This window comes from Scylla paramamosain, chromosome 6, assembly GCF_035594125.1.
Source record: "Scylla paramamosain isolate STU-SP2022 chromosome 6, ASM3559412v1, whole genome shotgun sequence".
In the NCBI taxonomy this organism is placed as follows: Eukaryota; Metazoa; Arthropoda; class Malacostraca; order Decapoda; family Portunidae; genus Scylla; species Scylla paramamosain.
In genome coordinates, this window is record NC_087156.1 from 8,683,352 (window position 1) to 8,702,500 (window position 19,149).

Genomic DNA, 19,149 nt, shown 5'->3' on the forward strand with positions numbered 1-19,149 from the left:
ATTGTCTCTTTCCAACTCGGCCACCATAATTATGTACAAGATGAATTGTTGATTATTGTATGTTGTAGTATGTAGTGATCAGGGATGCCAAGGAAAACACAGTTGTAGTCAACAGACTGCCGTATGGTTAATAATGACTGTGGTGGTACAAAAGAGCTAAGCATAGCACGTGCGGCTCCGAAGCAGGCCTCAGGCCAAGGGCCTAAGATAGTGGCGCGCGTGAGATGGTGTACTAAATTCAAATGACCAGCTAGTCTCAAGCGACCAAATGCCCGGGCAGCCCCATTTTTACTGCCAGACGTACTACGTATTTACTCCCAGCCACCGCAACATACAGATGTCTTCAGCCGACACCATTCGACAGTAGTAGGCATGCCATGTAGGTTAGGTTAGGCAATGTTAGGCTACGTATTGCTAAATTAGATTAGTGTCTTATTATCTTAAAACCCTTCGTAGTACTGAATGGTTTGATAAGTTAAATAATCCATACCTAATACTTGAATTCTAATAAAAAGTTAAATGAACTGGTACATAAATGAGAAATTGTGTGATGTGGCATAATAGCTAATGGATATCAGCCAGTGCTTAAACATTCTTCCGAGAATAAAAAAAAAAGGGATTCCTTAAGAGGGAGTCCAGGGAGGTCTGTGCGTTGCGTGGATGGGAATAAATGAACCATACGCCTGGCAGTGAAAATAGGACTGCGCGCGCACTTGGTCACTTGAAACTAACGACAATACCAACGCACAGACGTCTTCAGCGGACACCATTCGACAGCAGCAGCAGTAGGCATGCCTTGTAGGTTAGGCTGGGTATTGCTACACATCATTTAGGTTAGGTAATGTTAGGTTAGATTAGTGTCCTATTATCTTAAAACCTGAACCATTCGTAGTGCTGAATGGTTTGATAAGCTAAATTATCCATACATAATACTTGAATTCCAATAAAACTAAAAAAGAACTGATATATTAAAGAGAAACTGTGTGATGTAGCATAATAGCAAACGGATCTTGGCCAACGCCTAGACGTTGTTCCGAGAATAAAATGAGCATCATTAAGAGGGCGGTCCAGGGAGATCTGCGTTGTCGTGGCTGAGAGTAAATGAGGCAGTGAAAATAGCTGGTCACTATAACCTACGACAGTGGCGGTGTGGCACTATGAAATGTTCAGACAGTCCGGGCGCCCAACTTATCGTGCAAATAGTTGTTCGTGGAGCGGGGTACGGTAAGGTTAATCAAAGCGTCTGAGTGGAAGATTGTATGTAAGCGGGCGATGATGTTTAAAAGAGTAAACTATGATATTTTGGATGAAACAGCATGATGTCTTGTAAGAAATTGATGTTATAGCTAAACATTATTTTAATGATCTAAAATTTATGTTAACAAATGATAGTGCATCACGAATATTAATTGGCACGTTGCAAGATCATTGAGTACCAGAAATATTTCGATACTATCAGGGAAATATTTAAGTAATGTGGCTGACATTCGTCATCGTTCGGTTGTAGCTAGTTATCATTTTCTTTTTCATTTGTTATTGTTAAAAAGTTATTTATCCATTATTATCACTAACGATTTCAAACATTTTTTTTTTAAGACTCGCCTTTCCTATTCATGAGAGTCTAAACCTAACCCATCCTAATCTCAACCTAAATTAGCGTGTTCAAACGTCGGGCACCAGCGAGCAAGTGGGTAATGCCACGCACGTCTGGTAGCGAATATGGCATCCGGACACCCCGGACATATGCTGCCACAGGGGACACGGTGCGGGACCGTGTTCGAACCAGTACAAGTGCCCTTCTATTTACATAAGCGGGTCATAATTACGGTTCGATTCACACTATACGGTTCAGATACCGTTCGTGTTCGTTTCGCTTTCGTACGTAAATTGATTTTATATTGAAATCAATGAAGCTGTTCACACCATACATTCCGTCTATTGTTCGTCTTTCATATGGCTGTTGTTCGTACGTACTGGATATGTTTGGAAGAATTTTCTGACAGACGAAGCGTATACGTAAAGGAAACGTTTCGCATCTCAGCCGTAAGTGTGAATGAACATCGTTACGTATCAGTCACTTGGCGGTTAAGGCCTCTTTCAATACGAGGGCACTCATGCCGCCACCGGTGGCGGACACTAGTTGCTTCCCATAGTTTTCAATGCAGCCTTTCATACGAGGCCACTGCAGTGTCCCAACCAGACAACTTCCGGGCAACTAACATATCGGTGTCTCACTTCCGCAACTAGTGGCACTCACAGTTGCCGCCACTTACTCTAAAGCATGATTATAAATGGAAGCTTTCATATGTAGCCACCGGGATGGGCCACTCCTGCCTACTGGCCAGCCTTTCACGCTCAGCGACACCCACGCCTGTTTGATGTAAGGAGCATCGCTGATGATTGTGAAGATGGTGGAGAAGGTGAATACGGAGGACCTAATTTATGTAGTAGAGAAACTACCAGCAATATGGAATCCACCTTGCATTGCATATGTAAAAAGTAGACAATACACCCTACAGTTGCCAAATAAAAATATATAACCATATCCATAATGCTTTCTGTTGTCATTTTTTTTAATATGCAGAATAATATTGCCTAGTACAGCAATTTCCTCTATAGATCAGCGCAATATATGTAATTTCTACTGTAACAGAAGCCTAAGAGGTAAATATAAACTGTTAAACCTACCTTTGCATCCATTTCTGTAGCAATATTGTATCCATAACCATACATAAAGCATGTCTATATTTTTTATATAATTTACAGCTACCTTAAACACTCGATCAATCTATTAGTGGAATTATTTTAAATAATACACTTACCTTAGGAAAATGGCCAGTCTTTCTTCAGGTCGAATTGCAAGATGGTAATTGGTATTCTGCTTCTTGATGGAGGGTCCCATGAACTCAACCAACATCTTAAATTGTTCTGTGGTCATCCTAAAGAAGTTATAAAACTTCTCCGGATTACTGATCAAATCTGGGAACAAATGTCCAAAGCTCCCAAATTCAGGTCTTCTAGAATTTATTGGATGCACCCATATTCGTTGCCTCCGCCTCCGTCTACGCTTTCTCAGCCACAGCAACAATGCTATTTCTGCAACAGCAAAGACGTCCATACTCCTCGAAGGCTGCCTTGGTATTGAATGATGTGTTAATCAGATTCAGTCGGTTGGAACTATACCGATTCAAAATGACTCGAGTCAAATGATTCTCCATGAATTGAATCGATTCGATTCGCTTGGTGTAAACGCAGCCTAACGGAGGACCCAATCAACTCCAACACCATCTTAGATTGTTCTATGGTTATCCTAAAGAAATCATAAAACTTTGGATTATTGACCAAATCTGGGAACAAATGTCCACCAAATCTGGGAACAAATGTCCAAAGTTCCCAAATTCAGGTCTTCTATAATTAATTGCATGCACCCATGTGTTGCCGACGCCTACGCTTCCTCAGCCACAGTAACACTGCTATTTCTGCAACAGCCAATACGTCCATGCTCCTCGAAGGCTGTCTTGATACTGAATGATGTGTTGATCACAGACTCAGTCGGTTGGAACTATGCTGATTCAAAATTACCCTAGTCAAATGATTCTTCATGAATTGAATCGATTCGATTCGCTTTGTGTAAACGCAGCCTAAAGCATGATTAGATGGAAGCTTTCATATGTAGCCACCGGGATGGGCCACTCCTGCCTACTGGCCAGCCTTTCACGCTCAGCGACACCCACGCCTGTTTGATGTAAGGAGCATCGCTGATGATTGTGAAGATGGTGGAGAAGGTGAATACGGAGGACCTGATTTGTGTAGTAGAGAAACTACCAACAATATAGAATCCACCATGCGTTGGATATGGAAACAACTGAGGAGCAGAACTCCTGGAATGATATAGTGCTGAAAGTCATTCCAGAATCTCAAGGCGAACCTCTCGCAGAAAAGACACAAACACACAAATTCATTTTTTTTTCTTTTAATTATTACATGTCCACTAAGTTGGGAATGACATTTCAGAATTCTACTGTGCTTGCATATACAAGTTTATTCATAGGTGCATACATAGGGTTAGCCCATTCCTGTCACCAACCACCAATGTCCTCGTGTGAAAGAGCCCCAACTTGAACGAGGCAACCGGTGGTGGACACCGGTGGCAGATACAAGTGTCCTCGTGTGAAAGAGGCCTTACCTATGGAAACTTTTGGCTTTGCACATTAAAGAAGTAGTCACGAGCGACGAATAGTTTATAGAATTTGTCAGGGGCTACGAGGAGTTCAATGACATGGGCAATCTCTAGCAAACGGCAAGTCTCACTCTCGGTGAAATAGCCTCTCGAAGGCAGGTGTTGCTCTTAATCAGATCCTCCTAAATTTTCAAAAGCAAATAGTGAGATTTGGTAATTCTGAAATACTGATAAAACTTTATTTCATCGTCGTCTGATTCATTGGTAGCTGTGCACCCACACTCTTTTCTTCTTAGCATTAACTCTACTCTCCTCATCTTCTTCTGAAAGAAGAGTAATTGCAGTGAGCCCCTTTGCACATAAATTTTCTTGGCGCCATGCCGGAGCAACAGCTGCACGCCGATTGACCCCATTCTAGCTAGACCTATGGTGTGAAGACAGCGACATTTTGACGGACAGTAAAACGAAACGTAACCGTACGAAGACGAATCGTATAGTCACTGTAGTGTGAAGCGGCCTTACCTCGTTGTTGTGGAACAGAAAAAAAAATACAATAAATAGATAGATAAATAAATAAATCACAACAAAAAAAAAGGAAAAATCCACGAGTTAGATAACTGGTGGGCGAAAGCTCGTCCTGCATGCCGTAAAGTTATGACAATACTAACTTTACCTTGATAGTAGCCATCCTGGAGTGTTCACCAAGCTGGTAACACCTAACACTGCTGCGGTGACTGCCGAAACAATGTCAACAATATTTTTTCACCTAAGGGTGGGGGGGTATTTATATCTATATCTTGCTCTTAGGCGATGATATACTGTACACTTTAATGCTTGGATACGTTGCGTTTTTGTGCCTATTGGTTCGTTGTTGGTGACAGTCCATAACAGGTCGCAGCCACCTTTCCAACAAGCAATGTATCATACATATTCAATGATCAGTAACACGTCGCTAATAATAAAGACAAAGACAGTAATAACAAAACAGTGACATCTAACTTCTTTTACTGTTTAACAGCGACATTTATGTACTCCTTCCATCATTTCGGGCACAGTTATGCGATTTGACATTCTCTGTTTACATCTATGTTATCGTGGATATTAACCTACGTAAATACTAGCATTCATAATGAGTGTGTGTGTGTGTGTGTGTGTGTGTGTGTGTGTGTGTGTGTGCCGGAGAGAGAGAGAGAGAGAGAGAGAGAGAGAGAGAGAGAGAGAGAGAGAGAGAGAGAGAGAGAGAGAGAGAGCACGAACAAGCAAAAAGACAAATCGATGTAGAGACTCAGAAAGTAAGATAAAGACACAGGCTAACACAGAAAATACACAGCAGATGATACAGAGATACAAAAATATAAATATTCCTGAAGCCGGTATTTTGACTAATCCTCATGTGAGTGAAGCAACAGGATAGAGCACAATATATCCAACACAAATTGCAGCTGCTGAAGAAAATTATATGGCATTAAATTAACAAATTTTCTCTCCAATGAGAAAAAAGTAAATAAAAACAAGAAGCTGAAGCTCTTCCACTTCCTTTACGTAATAATTCATACAATAAGACCAATTTCCAAATATCTCGACCACCAGTCTCACTTTCCTTCCACTCTTTATGCTTCTCATTCAAATACAAGCAAGAAAATAATTACCTTGAAAACAAACCACGCATCCGTGACACTCTTTCATCGCCTCCCTATACTTCTCAGTTATGTTTGCCTCCGGTCTTTTCCTCCCATTCATTCCTCACGCGGTGCCTCTTAACACTAACATAAATTCCCAAGGCGTAAGTCGAACATGGCGGAAGAGAAAATACTTCATAAATTCTATTTGACGCAAGTCAAGACATGGTAGCCAATTTATTCCAAAAGTTTTCCCTGGATTTGTCTCCTTGACGATTTTTTTTTTCTTTTCTTCCTTCACCTCCTTTATCGTTCTTCTTCCTTTACTCCTATTTTTCCTTTACTTCTTTTCCTTTTCCTCTTCCTTTCTTCTTTCTTCTGCTGCTTCTTCTTTTTCTTCTTCTTCTTCTTCTTCTTCTTCTTCTTCTTCTTCTTCTTCTTCTTCTTCTTTTCTTTTCCTTCTTATTATTATTACTGTTATTCTTGATATTATTATTATTATTATTATTATTATTATTATTATTATTATTATTATGATGATGATGATGATGATGATGATGATGATGATGATTATTTGTCCATCATCTCTTCCTCCTCCTCCACCTTTTCTCTTTCTTTTTCTTCTCCCTCTGCTCCTTTCTTCCATCTTCTCTTATCATCCTTCTTCACCATCGCACTATTTTTTTCTAACTTGTTAAATAATTAAATGTTTTCCGACTGCCACACATTGGCTGTTACAACTTTTCGTTCAATTTCAAAGCGATCAGTGGGCCACTTTACCTTCCCTACATCATCACCACGATAATGACAACCTCCTCCTCCCCTCGTGTATGAGAAGCCAATATCTGGGCCATAAATCAGAGCGCACCATTACCTGTGTTTCGCCATAAGTCAGCTACCGCTAGACGCTTGACAAGCGGCCACACCACCACCCGAATGACGCCGTCAACGACTCTCGCAGTCAAGGCAATGGTGCGTAGGCAGCGCTGATGTTCCTTCCTAGCGTAGTCCATCGATACAGATTTAGTGGGCAGATCAATGTAGGACGATATTACTGTCCCTTTTGCTGACATACTAAACTAATTAACTGATGATATTATGAATTGTAACATCTCCACTCCAGTGTAGTCTTGACTGATGAGTTATCAAAATGTAAAATCCTTCGACATACATACTATATTCATCAAACCGTTGTCAAAACTACGCTCAAATAAAGTCAAGGTAATTTTTACGAATGAAAATAATAACAAGGATAATAAAGTACCCTGTGCATTATTAGTTACTAAAGCCCCATTCTCATATTGGTAAGTTTTGATGGCGATTCCACCGAGACCCTGCTGCGACTTTCTGAACGGCAATCCTACTGCGAATGCATAGCGACTCATGCTTAAGCCCCGTCACACATTCAAGATTCTCGTCATCACAGGGTCAAGAATAGCGGTCATAGCTGTGTCATGACGCAGTTTTGAAGTCAGTTATGACGAGTCTTGACGGTCGTAGGTCATTATGGGGCTGTCCTCAATATTTTCTGCATGCGTAAAAAAAAATCGGGGACCTCGACGATGACTATTCAGTCCGTCGTGGCGTTGTCCTGACGGTCATAGATTTTTTGTGACGCAATCATGACCGTCATAGATCCGTCGTGACGTAATCATGACCAAAAGAACGTTACGACAGCGCAACGAAAGAGGTAATTATTTTGACAGTTGTTTGACTTTTCAAAATACTGCGTAACGATGGAGCTAAGAATGCATCACAATAACGCTACGTAGACGGTGCATGCGTCAATACAGACCTACAAATGCGTCACGACATCATGATCACAAGGCTAATACTCATAGCCTTATCATAGTTTTGTACTGGGTGAACAGTTTCTGTAACTGGTGCTCCCACTAAGCAGACTGTGTTCTGGCTATCCAGGGTCGCACCTACAAAGATCTCTTCCTTCCTTACTTTTTGGTCGCCATGTTCTTCTTTTCCAGGTGAGTTCTGTATTTTACTAGCAGTGTCTGAGTATGGATGGTCTGCAACCTCAGCTCATACAGTAGCACCAACTTCTGCACGTTCTGGTCTGTCAGCAGCATACCACTGAGATCCATTGCATAGAAGTGCAGGTGCTGCAGAATGTAATTCACGCAGGTACTCGCGCAACTGTGGTCTCTGGTGTCTGTCCCATCCCTTTTCGTATCTCCCGCGGTCACCCCGTGAGGATATAATTGTGATGTTATCATGACACCATCGTGTCAGGACTTGTCGTAACTCTGTCTTGCCCATCGTCACCTTGTCGTGAGAGCAAAAATGAACGTTGAATTTCGATATTCCTCAAATCGTGACGTTGTCATGGCGCTGTCGTGATGTCGTGACGGTCATAGATCCGTTGTGACGCTGTCGTGACGGACCAATAATCGTGACCGAATGTCACGACCACTAAAAATTATATTCTTGACGCTGTCGTGACGAGAATCTTGAAAGTGTGATGGGGCTTTAGCAAACGCGCTGCGAATGCGCTGTGAACGCGTTACGGACGTATTGCTACTACGTTACGACAGCAACGCGAATCCCCTGCGACCATAGAGAACACGCTGTGGACTGGCTAACACTACGCTGCTAACCCGTCCCAATCGATGGAGTAATATATATATATATATATATATATATATATATATATATATATATATATATATATATATATATATATATATATAGGAGACGCTTATAACCTTATTCATATGTATGTGAACTGTTCTTGTAGGCACGCCATCAGGATGCTTCCATGGCAAGCTGAATTAGAATTTAAACAGCTTGAGTTGGACCTAGAGTTGGAAGAGATAGATACATAGAAATTAGATATGAAAGTACATTAGATATAATGTGTAATACAATGTGTGATATAATGTGTATGTGTAGAGAGAGAGAGAGAGAGAGAGAAAGAGAGAGAGAGAGAGAGAGAGAGAGAGAGAGATGCCACAACAGACCTTGCAGTCCTTACCAGGTGACCTGACATAGGAATAGAAAGGTGATAGTAAAGGAAAATGACAGCAAAGCAGAAAGTCTTTCTCCCCACCCTCCACTCCCTCTGGCATAAGCCGTTCAGGAAACAGGTCTGAAATAAATACCTTATGGGGTTAGAGGAGTAAAAGAAAAGAAAATTTAAAGGTAAAATAATAATAATAATAATTAATTAAATAAGCTACTCCACTTCCTGTAGGCAAGGAAAGTAATCCGTAACAAACGCTGTCAACTACGTATTTGTGGCAAAATATATATCAAGACTGTGTTTAAGAGATTCTATGATATTGCAGTCTATTACGTCCTGAGAAAGCCCATTCCATACGTTTATGACTATATTGTAGAACCGTTTCCGCGCATGTAATTATCGCATTATCGCATTAAAAATTATCGTGAAATTCTTACTGGAGTCAATGTGATCAATGTTTTTAATGACATTAAACACTTATATAGAGTCGCCTCTTGGCCTTCTTTGAGTAAAATGTCACATCCACAGTTTCCAGCCCCTTCACAAACCTGCCGCACCTGAACTAGCTTCCCTGAACCTTATGGACCCAGTGCAGGGCTCAAATATGAGAGTACAGGCTCCCTCGTGAATCCTACAACCTTCTCAACAACGTTCGTATCGCTAGATCACACTAATTGAGGTCACCAGTCTGTTTTACCCATCTAGAGACGAGGGAAATACATTAATAATTAACTCCCATCGTTGTGAAAGGATCGCAACCACGTCTAGGGAAATCATTTATAACAAGCACTAACACATACCTGGTCGAGGTATAAATTCCTGGACAATCGCATTTGTAACAAACCTTCCCACTGTCCAACAGCGCGTTATAGCCTCAAGCCGAGTGATGTTGTTTACTGCCTCCAGGACGACAGTCCTTATCAAGACATGAAGAGGGAGTAAAGTTCACTACACAGCCAATTACTAAAAGAAATCCTCTGCAGGTCAAGCACCCTCTAGGAGCCTGATGCAGTAGTATTTAACACAAAACAAGCCCACTACAAGAGACGCGACTACAAACTGGTGTTCACCATTACACAGGAGGGTCATTCACCGCTCAATGTCTGCCTGCAGTTGTCAAGAGTGATTCCGCTACTAATTACTGGGCGAGACTCAAATTGAATGGGCAAGGGGAAGTAAGAAAATTTATGTGGGGAATATGAGTGGCTGCGGAAATAAATATTATACTAGAAGCTTCAAGCTGGGTAGGCTACGTGTCCGGGACGTGTATTCCCACTCTGTAGGTGTACTTTGTCTCAATACCGCCCGCAGCCGATCATATCCCCGAATGTCATTGCCTGTCTCCAAAATTGGGGAGGGAAGAAGGCTCTGCACGCCCCCCGTGTATAATTTTGTAGATTTTAATGGTGTATATAATTATATATATATATATATATATATATATATATATATATATATATATATATATATATATATATATATATATATATATATATATATATATATATATATAATTATTAAAAGTGATGGCAATCTCTACATTAATTATTTTCTTCAAGGTATTTTATCTCTACCTTAGCAGTGTCTTATATTATTTTTTCAAGACTGCTTATGGTTTGGCCGTAGCTAACCATGGATGCTAGATCCGGATTTCGGGTCCCTTGACCCTTCTTCAGTAGCTGGTGATTGTTCTCTTTGCGTTGTTGGTGGTGAGAGTGAAGTTGTCTGTTTCTGTTTCTGTTTTCTTATAGAAAGATTGAGAATAATGAAGAGTTTGGACAGAAGAAGTAAAAGAAAAGAAACTGAAGGAAAGTAGTAGATTAAAGATTGTGGGCAGGCCACATTGCTATTTTTACATGAAGTTTTTGATAGCAGTACACTATGCCCTAGGTTTAATCACCCAACCTAGAAGGTTGCTATTATCTTTCATTACCAATATTACCATTATCATTATAATTTTTATTATTATTATTTTTTTCTATTTATTTTTTTTATATGCAGAGCCTGGCTAACCCAACCGCCACCTTTATCCTTAACTTGGTTTTATATATATATATATATATATATATATATATATATATATATATATATATATATATATATATATATATATATATATATATATATATATTTACATAATAAGCGATGTTACTGTAAAATGTAGCAGATCCCACTCTGGCCTCTCTCCACTGCCAGGTGCCTGCAGACACTACTGGTGGCCTCCACCAGTATATATATATATATATATATATATATATATATATATATATATATATATATATATATATATATATATATATATATATATATATATATATATATATATATATTATATTTACATAATAAGCGATGTTACTGTAAAATGTAACAGTGTCCACTCTGGCCTCTCTCTACTGCCAGGTGCCTGCAGACACTACTGGTGGCCTCCACCCCTCGCCGGGAGGGAAGGGCTGACCACGGGGAGCCACTCTGCTCCTGACTGCCGTGTTGACAGCCCCAACGTCCCGACGACTCAGGGCGCGGAGCAAAGATGAGGTACTAGGTTTGTGTGAAGGTAATCTGCCTTCTCATTAAACTTTATTATTAATATTTCCTTTTTTTTGAGATCTTGTGAGTTTTTAGACATGTGATACACAGTCTTCCTCCGCCTCTCCCCGCTGCCAGATGTTTGCCGACAGAGCTGGTGGTCACCACCCCTTGCCGGGGGAAGGCGCTGCCTACGGGAAACCACCCTGCTTCACACACCGCGTAAGACAACACCCCCGCCCGGCAACTCAGGGCGCGGAGCACAGGGAAAGGGATCCCGAGTTCTCTAGGTCAATTTTACTCGCAATTGGTCTTTGTATATACATGTATTGATATTGTTTTTCCTTTTCAGGAGTGAAGGAGTGCGGAGGAAGTCGATTCTTTCACTTTGGTTTTACAACCGCTTCAGGTGAGTGTGGTGAGTGTTATTTATATATCGGTTCAGGTACAGTATTATATAAAATTAGGCTACTAGGAAAATTCCGGTTGTATCTAGTAATATTTTCTCTGTTTTCCTTCAGTTTAACCATGGCATGGTGTTCAAGGTTTTCTAATTTATTCCATATTCTCTTAGCTCTTTCATGCAGTCTGATGTTTAGGGGTAGTGTATTTGTCATTTCATGTATTTGAATAGTGTTCAGTGTGTATGGATATCTTTGATTCGTCGCATATCTTAAGGCTTTATTTTGGACTTTCTGTAACTTACTTATCTGGGTTTTGCTGAAAGAATGGGCGGGTATTGGAGGATAATCTAGAATCAGAAGCACTAGTGCTTTAACTAAGTGAATTTTGATTTTGTTTGGCATTTCTTGTAGTCTATAGAGCTTCTTTAGAGCTGCAAGTGCTTTATTTTTCCTGTCCTGTGTGTGTTTGTAATACCCATTTGTTGTTATATGTAGTCCTAAACATTTACCCTCAGGTTGGAATTCTATTAGATCTTCATCTATATTCAGTGGCTTAGTTCCTCAGGCACCCAGGTGTAGTGGTGTGAATTTCATGAGATTTGTCCGAATCTTCCAAGATTTCCCAAATCTGTTCACTTGTAGAACTGCCCGCTCTGTCTGTTTATTCATCATATTCTTACATTTGTCTGGATACCCTATTATTTGTGTTATATCGTCAGCATAGCACACGTTTATGTGCCTATTGAATGTTTCAAGATCATTGGTGTATATCGTATATAGAGTTGGAGAGAGGACACTCCCTTGTGGGACTCCGCAGGCTAAATCAAATGTTGGGCCTATGTGGTTCATGATCTTTATTGCTGCACAACGGTCGTCTAGGAAGTCACAGAGAAATTTTTCAATAGTAACGGGTAGTTGTAATTGTAGAATCTTGTATTTTAGCCCAGTGTGCCAGACCTTGTCAAATGCTTTGGTAACGTCTCTTAGGATTACCTGACACTGTCCCGAACCTGCTTTATGCTGTGCGATTTGTTCAGTGATCACTGCGAGGGCATGTGTGGTGCCTCTCCCTGTTCTAAATCCGAATTGGTTTTCATTATACATATTATTGATTTCTAAATGTGTTATAAGTCTTTTATTGATAATTCTTTCTAGTATTTTTCCTGGTACTTCAAGCAGTGAAATAGGACGATAGTTCTCTACTTTGTGGGGTGATTTTTCTTGTTTTGGAATAAGCCTTACAATTGCTTTTTTCCATTTGTCTGGAAAATAGCCAGCTGACAGGGTGTTATTGAATATATGAGAGAGTCTTGTAAGTACGTTGTCAGGAAGATGTTGTAAAATGGTTTTATTGATGCCACTTTCTCCCGGGCTTGTTTTCTTAAGTTGCTTGATTGTTTGTTTGATTGTTTGTTTGATTTCGGCAGTTGTGATCCTTTTGTCTACGATTCTTGTTCCCAGGCGTGTAGTGTCAGAATAGTCGTATGGTGTAATTCTGTGCAGATTGTTTTGCATATAATGTTGAACCCCGTCATTATTATCTTCCTCTTCCTCTTCATTATTGAATATCTGAGCCCAATGTTGACGATAATTGTTCTTTTCCTGTTTCGGTGTATATTTTAGTGTTGGAGTGATCTTGCAAACACTGAGGGTCCGGAGAGGTGTTAGCTGTGATTATCTTGATTTTGTTCCAGAATTTTTCTGGGTTCCTGTACATGGTGGCGGTTTCCTCAATTAAGCGTTGCCAGTTCCTGTTGCTCTCTTCTATTAGCTTTGTTTCGTGTATAGTTTGGAGGTATCTATGTTCTGAAGAGATAGAAGTTCCATCCGTATTGATGTGAATGATTCCTTATGGCGTTAAATCTCACTATTATTTGTTTTGTGTCCTCAGTTAGTTTTGGTGCTGGTAACTGACGGTAGTTGGTGATTGGGATATAGTTTTTGATTGCAGAGTCTATGGAATTATGCCAGTTGTCTATTGCAGTGTCTATATTCTCTAGTTCAGTGAGATTTAAGTTGTCGTAATTTAATTTGTTATCTATGTACTCTTTGAATTTATCCCACTCTGCCACTTGTGTATTCAGTCTAGATGGTGCAGGGGTCAATATAGGTGAGGCTGAAACCGTCATAATTATGGGAATATGATCGCTGGTGGTGAGCGGGCCAGGAGTTATAAAAGTATTATGATATGTTCTGTAATTAGTGAGTATAATATCTGGTGTGGTGCCTTTCCCTTGTGTGTAAAATGTTGGAAAGTTGGGGCCAATGTGCTCTATGGTTCTGTTGTGTATTAGAGTGTGTATCTGTCTGCCTTTTGTATTAGAATGTTGGTAGCCCAGGCATGGGTGGTTGGCATTCAGGTCTGCAATCATGTAAACTGGTGTCTGTCGTCTGAAAAGTTTTGTGAAGTCAGGAGTAGGTATAAATGTACGAGCAGGTGGCTGATATAAAGTTGCAAATATAATTTTACCTGTTGAGGTTTCAATTTCAATTGCTAATATGTCAGAAAGAAAGTCATCAATGGCCTTGTAGTTTAGGCTTTTTGAATGCAATTGCAGTGCCGTTAGCGTGGTGGTTTAAGGTGTTTTTTTTTTCTTTATGATGCTATTGTATGGAATTTTCATGGTTTGGTTATCTGGTATGCAATGACTGTTTAGTAGGATGATGTCAGGATCAATGTCTTTATAAATGTTTGATAGTGCAATTCGACTGTTGTACCAATGCTGAACATTGTGTTGAATAATTTTCAATGTATAAGTAGCCATTTTGGTGTATGATGTCGCTGATAGTTTTACTTGTTTGTGTTCTGATTTACTTACACTGTTTCCTGTTTCTCCTTAGTATGTCTTTCGGCAGCGGTGTTTTGTCGGCCAGATATCCCGATCTAATTTTCCTAAAAACACTGTCATCTACCATATTCCAGCATGAATTGTCAAATTTAATTTCATTGGATGCTAATAATTTGAGTAATTCTGTGTCTTCTATTGTATGGTCCGAATAAGTGTACTTTAGTATATTGTCAATCATTCTTGTGGTCAGATCCTTTGGTGTCATATCATCAGGCCAGCCTGAGCTTTCAGGGGTGTAGATTTTTAGTTGGATATCTTTATTGTTAGTCTGGTTTTGCGAGTGGACTGGTACGTGGTGGTATTTCCTATTTCTGAGGATTCCCTGCAAATTTCATTGTCTTTAGCTTTCTTTAATCCTTTGTTGTAGTCTCCCCTAACATCCTCTCGAGTTTTAGAGTTCTAATCTCCTCCTTTTCCTCCATCTTCCTCTTCTCGTGTGAGGGTTTAGTAGAGTCTGGTGTTTTAGGAATTTTGATACTGGGAAGGTTATTGACAGTTAAACTGGAGTTCGGTTCCCTCTCATAGCATCCTGGTTCTGTTATATTCATAATATGGGCGTGCAGCATGCATGTATAAATCTTCAGGTGGAGTTCCTTGTTAATGGGCATTGGTGATGATGTAGAGATGTTCCAGGGAGTTGATTGATTCTTTGTCACATTGGCGTATGATTTGATGCCCTTTTCCTTTTCCCTCTTTTCCTTGATTATATCTTTTCTTTTGGGGCATTTCATTGACATCGTCCTGTGCTCCCCATCACAGTTTACGCATTTTTTGATTAAGTTGGTACATTCCCGCCAAGTGTGTGTTGTATCATTACATTCTGAACAAATTTTAAAATCTTTCTGGTGAGGACATGAATTGGTATTGTGGTCTTCTAATGCATCTAGGGCAGGTTTGGATATTGTAGAATTTTTCTTGTCGAATCTGGTGTCCTGGGATGTTCATTTGGAAGAGTTTAATACCTTGATCTGCTGTTTTGATTGCTGTTGCTGCATCTCCAAATGTTATTTTCATGGTTTTGGAATTTGGAAATTTAAAAATATTGTTGATGGTGGTAATCCAAGAATTGTGCTGCAGTAGTTTTTGTGCTATATCCTCTTCTGTGTTTTTGAAAATATGTAGGTCTACATTGAAAACTATTATGGATCTTTCAGCTTTCAGTTCCGGAAGAATTTGAGGGGAGAAGCCGTGTTCTTCTAGATTCGACGCTATCTGTTGTTGGAAAATCTTATCAAGGTCATCATCTGTGGAGGTGATTACTATGAAACCGTCATTCACAGGTATCAGTTTTGTGACGTATATATCATTGTTTGATAGAATTCCTAGTATAGATGATTGTTTTCTTGGGTCTTTAGAGTCTCTTGCTTTTATCTTGACTCTTGGCATGATGGAGCAGAATTGTTACAGAAAGTGTGCAAATGTGTAGAGTGTCAGTTTCTATGTGCGGCTTAGAACAGCCCAGGACTCGACCTCCCCCGACCAGGGCTGATCGCTACTCGATCTCCCCGGCCAGAGACCAGCCAACCCAAGACTGAACTAAGCCTGATGCTTAAAGACAAGACTACTCCAAGGAGCAGAACCACAGATACCTAGGGAAGAGTCTACCTATAGCTTCTCCTCCAACGGCCTCCGCCGTCGTAAGGCAGGGAGAAGCTGCCTCCTGAGAGACGTCCTGTATCCCTAAGGCCCTAGACCGGTCGCTTCCTTAAAGCATCCCTCTAGACTAGAGGGACCCCCTTGATGCAAGCCCAAGGGGTTCACCTTTGTACCACGTACCGGTCCAGCTAGTGGGCAAAGAAGGTCGAAGGATGAAAAGGATAGGTAAGTAAAGTAAAGCCCTGCAAATACTCAGTGAGTGGAGTGTGTTACCGAGGTGCCTCAGCTCGGAGGGCGGCTCCCGCCCTCCTGGTAACAACTGCCAACTCTGAGCAACAGGAATGTCTATAATGGGAAAAATTCCCAGTTGTTGGGGCAGAACACCCAGTAGACGGGGGTGAATTCTTCAGTAGTGCAGCCAAAAACAGAGTCCCAACACAGAGCAGGGGGACAAGTCCTGAGACTAAGTCGAGGAGTCTGAAGGCAGTCAGCAATAGAGTAGTCTTAGACAGAGTCCAACTTCTCATGTGGAGACTAAGTCCAGTAGTAGATCTAGGATTCTGAAGAAATAGGAGTGGAACGAATAGGTGTTGGAGACAGAGTCCACTATCTCTTGTAGAAACTAAGTCCAGTTGTTGACTTGGAAGTAGATGTTAGAGACAGAGTCCACTAACTCTTCAAGAAACTAAGTCCAGTAGTACACGTGAAACTCTTGCAAAGAAGCAGAGTGGAGCGGTGAAGGTGTTGCTGCAGTGAAAAAAGTCGTGTGCCTGGTCGTGTGTGTCCTGTGATATGGTTGTCTGCTCTCTGCGCGCCTTATATGCAGCCCACACAGGATCAGAACGAGCTACGCACTATGGGCGGAGCCGCTGATTGGCTGCTTTGTCGCGTGGCTCGGTGAGGTTGCCGCTACGGTTTTCTTTCTTGATTTCTTCATGCTTGGTAGGACTTGAAGGTCTTCTGACTGAGTGTTTAACTTCGGATTATTTTCTTTCATGTGGAGGGCTTCTAAGATGCTTAGGCGTCGTCCATCGTTACATCCATCGATTATTTCTGTGCTTTCTTCTAGGGTTTTTCTTGTAATAGCGATGCCATGTTCTTCCATTAGATGTATTTTTTTTAGAGGCGCCTGCTGCTAAGTGCATTGTTAACCGTTGACAAAGTTTTGTAGTAGTCATGCCGATGTAAGGTGATGGTAGGACTTCGCAGTTTCCTTGTTTACTTGTTTATAGATTTACTTGCAAACAAGGAAACTGCGAAGTCCTACCATCATCTTACATCCTCTTCTTCAATGACACTCAACTGTCTCCCTCTTCTACAATGAACATCCTCGGTCTGTCCTTTACTTATAATCTGAACTGGAAACTTCACATCACACAAGCTAAAACAGCTTCCATGAAGTTAGGTGTTCTGAGGCGTCTCTGCCAGTTTTTCTCACACCCCCAGCAGAAACTCTGTACAAGGGCCTTATCCGTCCATGTATGGAGTATGCTTCACATGTCTGGGGGGTTCCACTCATGCTGCTCTTCTAGACAGGGTGGAATCAAAAGCTTTTTGTCTCATCAACTCCGTGGAATCAAAAAGCTTTTCGTCTCATCAACTCCTCTCCTATAACTAACTGTCTTCTGCCTCTCTCACCGCCGCAATGTTACATCTCTAGCTGTCTTCTACCACTATTTTCATGCTAACTGATCTTCTGATCTTGCTAACTGCATGCCTTCTCTCCTCCCGCGGCCTCGCTGCACAAGATTTTTTCCTTTCTCTCACCCCCTATTCTGTCCACCTCTCTAACGCAAGAGTTAACCAATATTCTCAATCATTTATCCCTTTCTCTGGTAAACTCTGGAACTCCCTGCCTGCTTCTGTATTTCCACCTTCCTATGACTTGAATTCCTTCAAGAGGGAGGTTTCAAGACACTTATTCATCAATTTTTGCTACTGCTTTGACCATTTTATGGGACTGGCATTTAAGTGGGCATTTTTTTTCTTATTGTTTTTTTTTCTTGTTGCCCTTGGCCAGTGTCCTTCCTCCATAAAAAAAAATAAATAAATAATAATAATAATAATAATAATAATAATGATGATAATAATAATGCAGATGTAAAGATCTTAATGAGTGCTGAACAATATAAGGGCTGAAAAGGTTCAGTTAGGGTAGCTAAGGTTAGATCAGGTGTGATGTTGCTATGTCAGGTTAGGTTAGTGGTAAGTGGACCAAATTAATGAAAATGAGAAGTTGTATATATGTATCCTATTGTTTACCTTAACTTTTGTTTTTTCTTTTTTTTTCCAGGGGCGTGATATTCTATACAATTTCGTTTGGGGCTTACATGACTTGTTTTAGTTTCCCCCTGCCATAAAATAAGACCTCTATTTCCACCAAGGATCCCCAATAATTCCCACAGTTTCCTCATGTTTTTTGGCTATATTGAAAAATTAACAGAAAAGCACTGGAGCCGCTACTCGTGAGAATTATCTTTAATAGGAGAGTGAGAAAAAAAAAATTGCACTTTGACAAGCTGTTCCAGAAAGCAACAATCATGATAGATGCATCTCATCCCCCCCCACACCTGCTATATATTCCTCAGGTCAGGCAGGAGGTTAGCTCTACCTACACAACATATGGACATGTATAAGAAATAGTTTGTAAAAGAGTACCACACTTTTCAACCACTTAAAAATATAATAGTAATTATGTAACTATGATTGCCAGTACTTTTAGTTTGCTATGCTGTAGAAGTTGCTTATATGGAGCTCTAGCCAAATGAATTTCAGTTTGTAATCCTGTTTATGTTGCAGATAGGCAATAAATTGTCAATCTATCTATAACTGTATATAACATTTTCATATTACACAACAAATATCACAGGCACGTTTTCATATTACACAACAAGTATCACAGTCACATGTCCATATAACCTCCCTTAATGGCCAAAACCATGATTCTTAGCATTAGTTTGATTCTTTGAAATATTTAAAGACAAGTTCCTTTGCCTTT

At 40.4% G+C, this 19,149-nt stretch overlaps 2 long non-coding RNA genes across 2 annotated transcripts in view; one reads left to right on the forward strand and one right to left on the reverse strand.

Moving 5' to 3' along the window:
- The first annotated feature begins 11,134 nt into the window (after nt 1–11,134).
- On the forward strand, nt 11,135–11,752 carry LOC135101095 (uncharacterized). Its single transcript, XR_010269016.1, has 2 exons — nt 11,135–11,524; nt 11,655–11,752. It is a non-coding gene; the product is annotated as an uncharacterized LOC135101095 (long non-coding RNA).
- Nucleotides 11,753–18,522: 6,770 nt separating this feature from the next.
- LOC135101096 (uncharacterized) overlaps nt 18,523–19,149 on the reverse strand; it is an 8,809-nt gene continuing 8,182 nt past the window's right edge. The window contains exon 3 of the long non-coding RNA XR_010269017.1: nt 18,523–19,149. This exon is cut by the window's right edge and continues 583 nt beyond it. This is a non-coding gene — a long non-coding RNA (uncharacterized LOC135101096).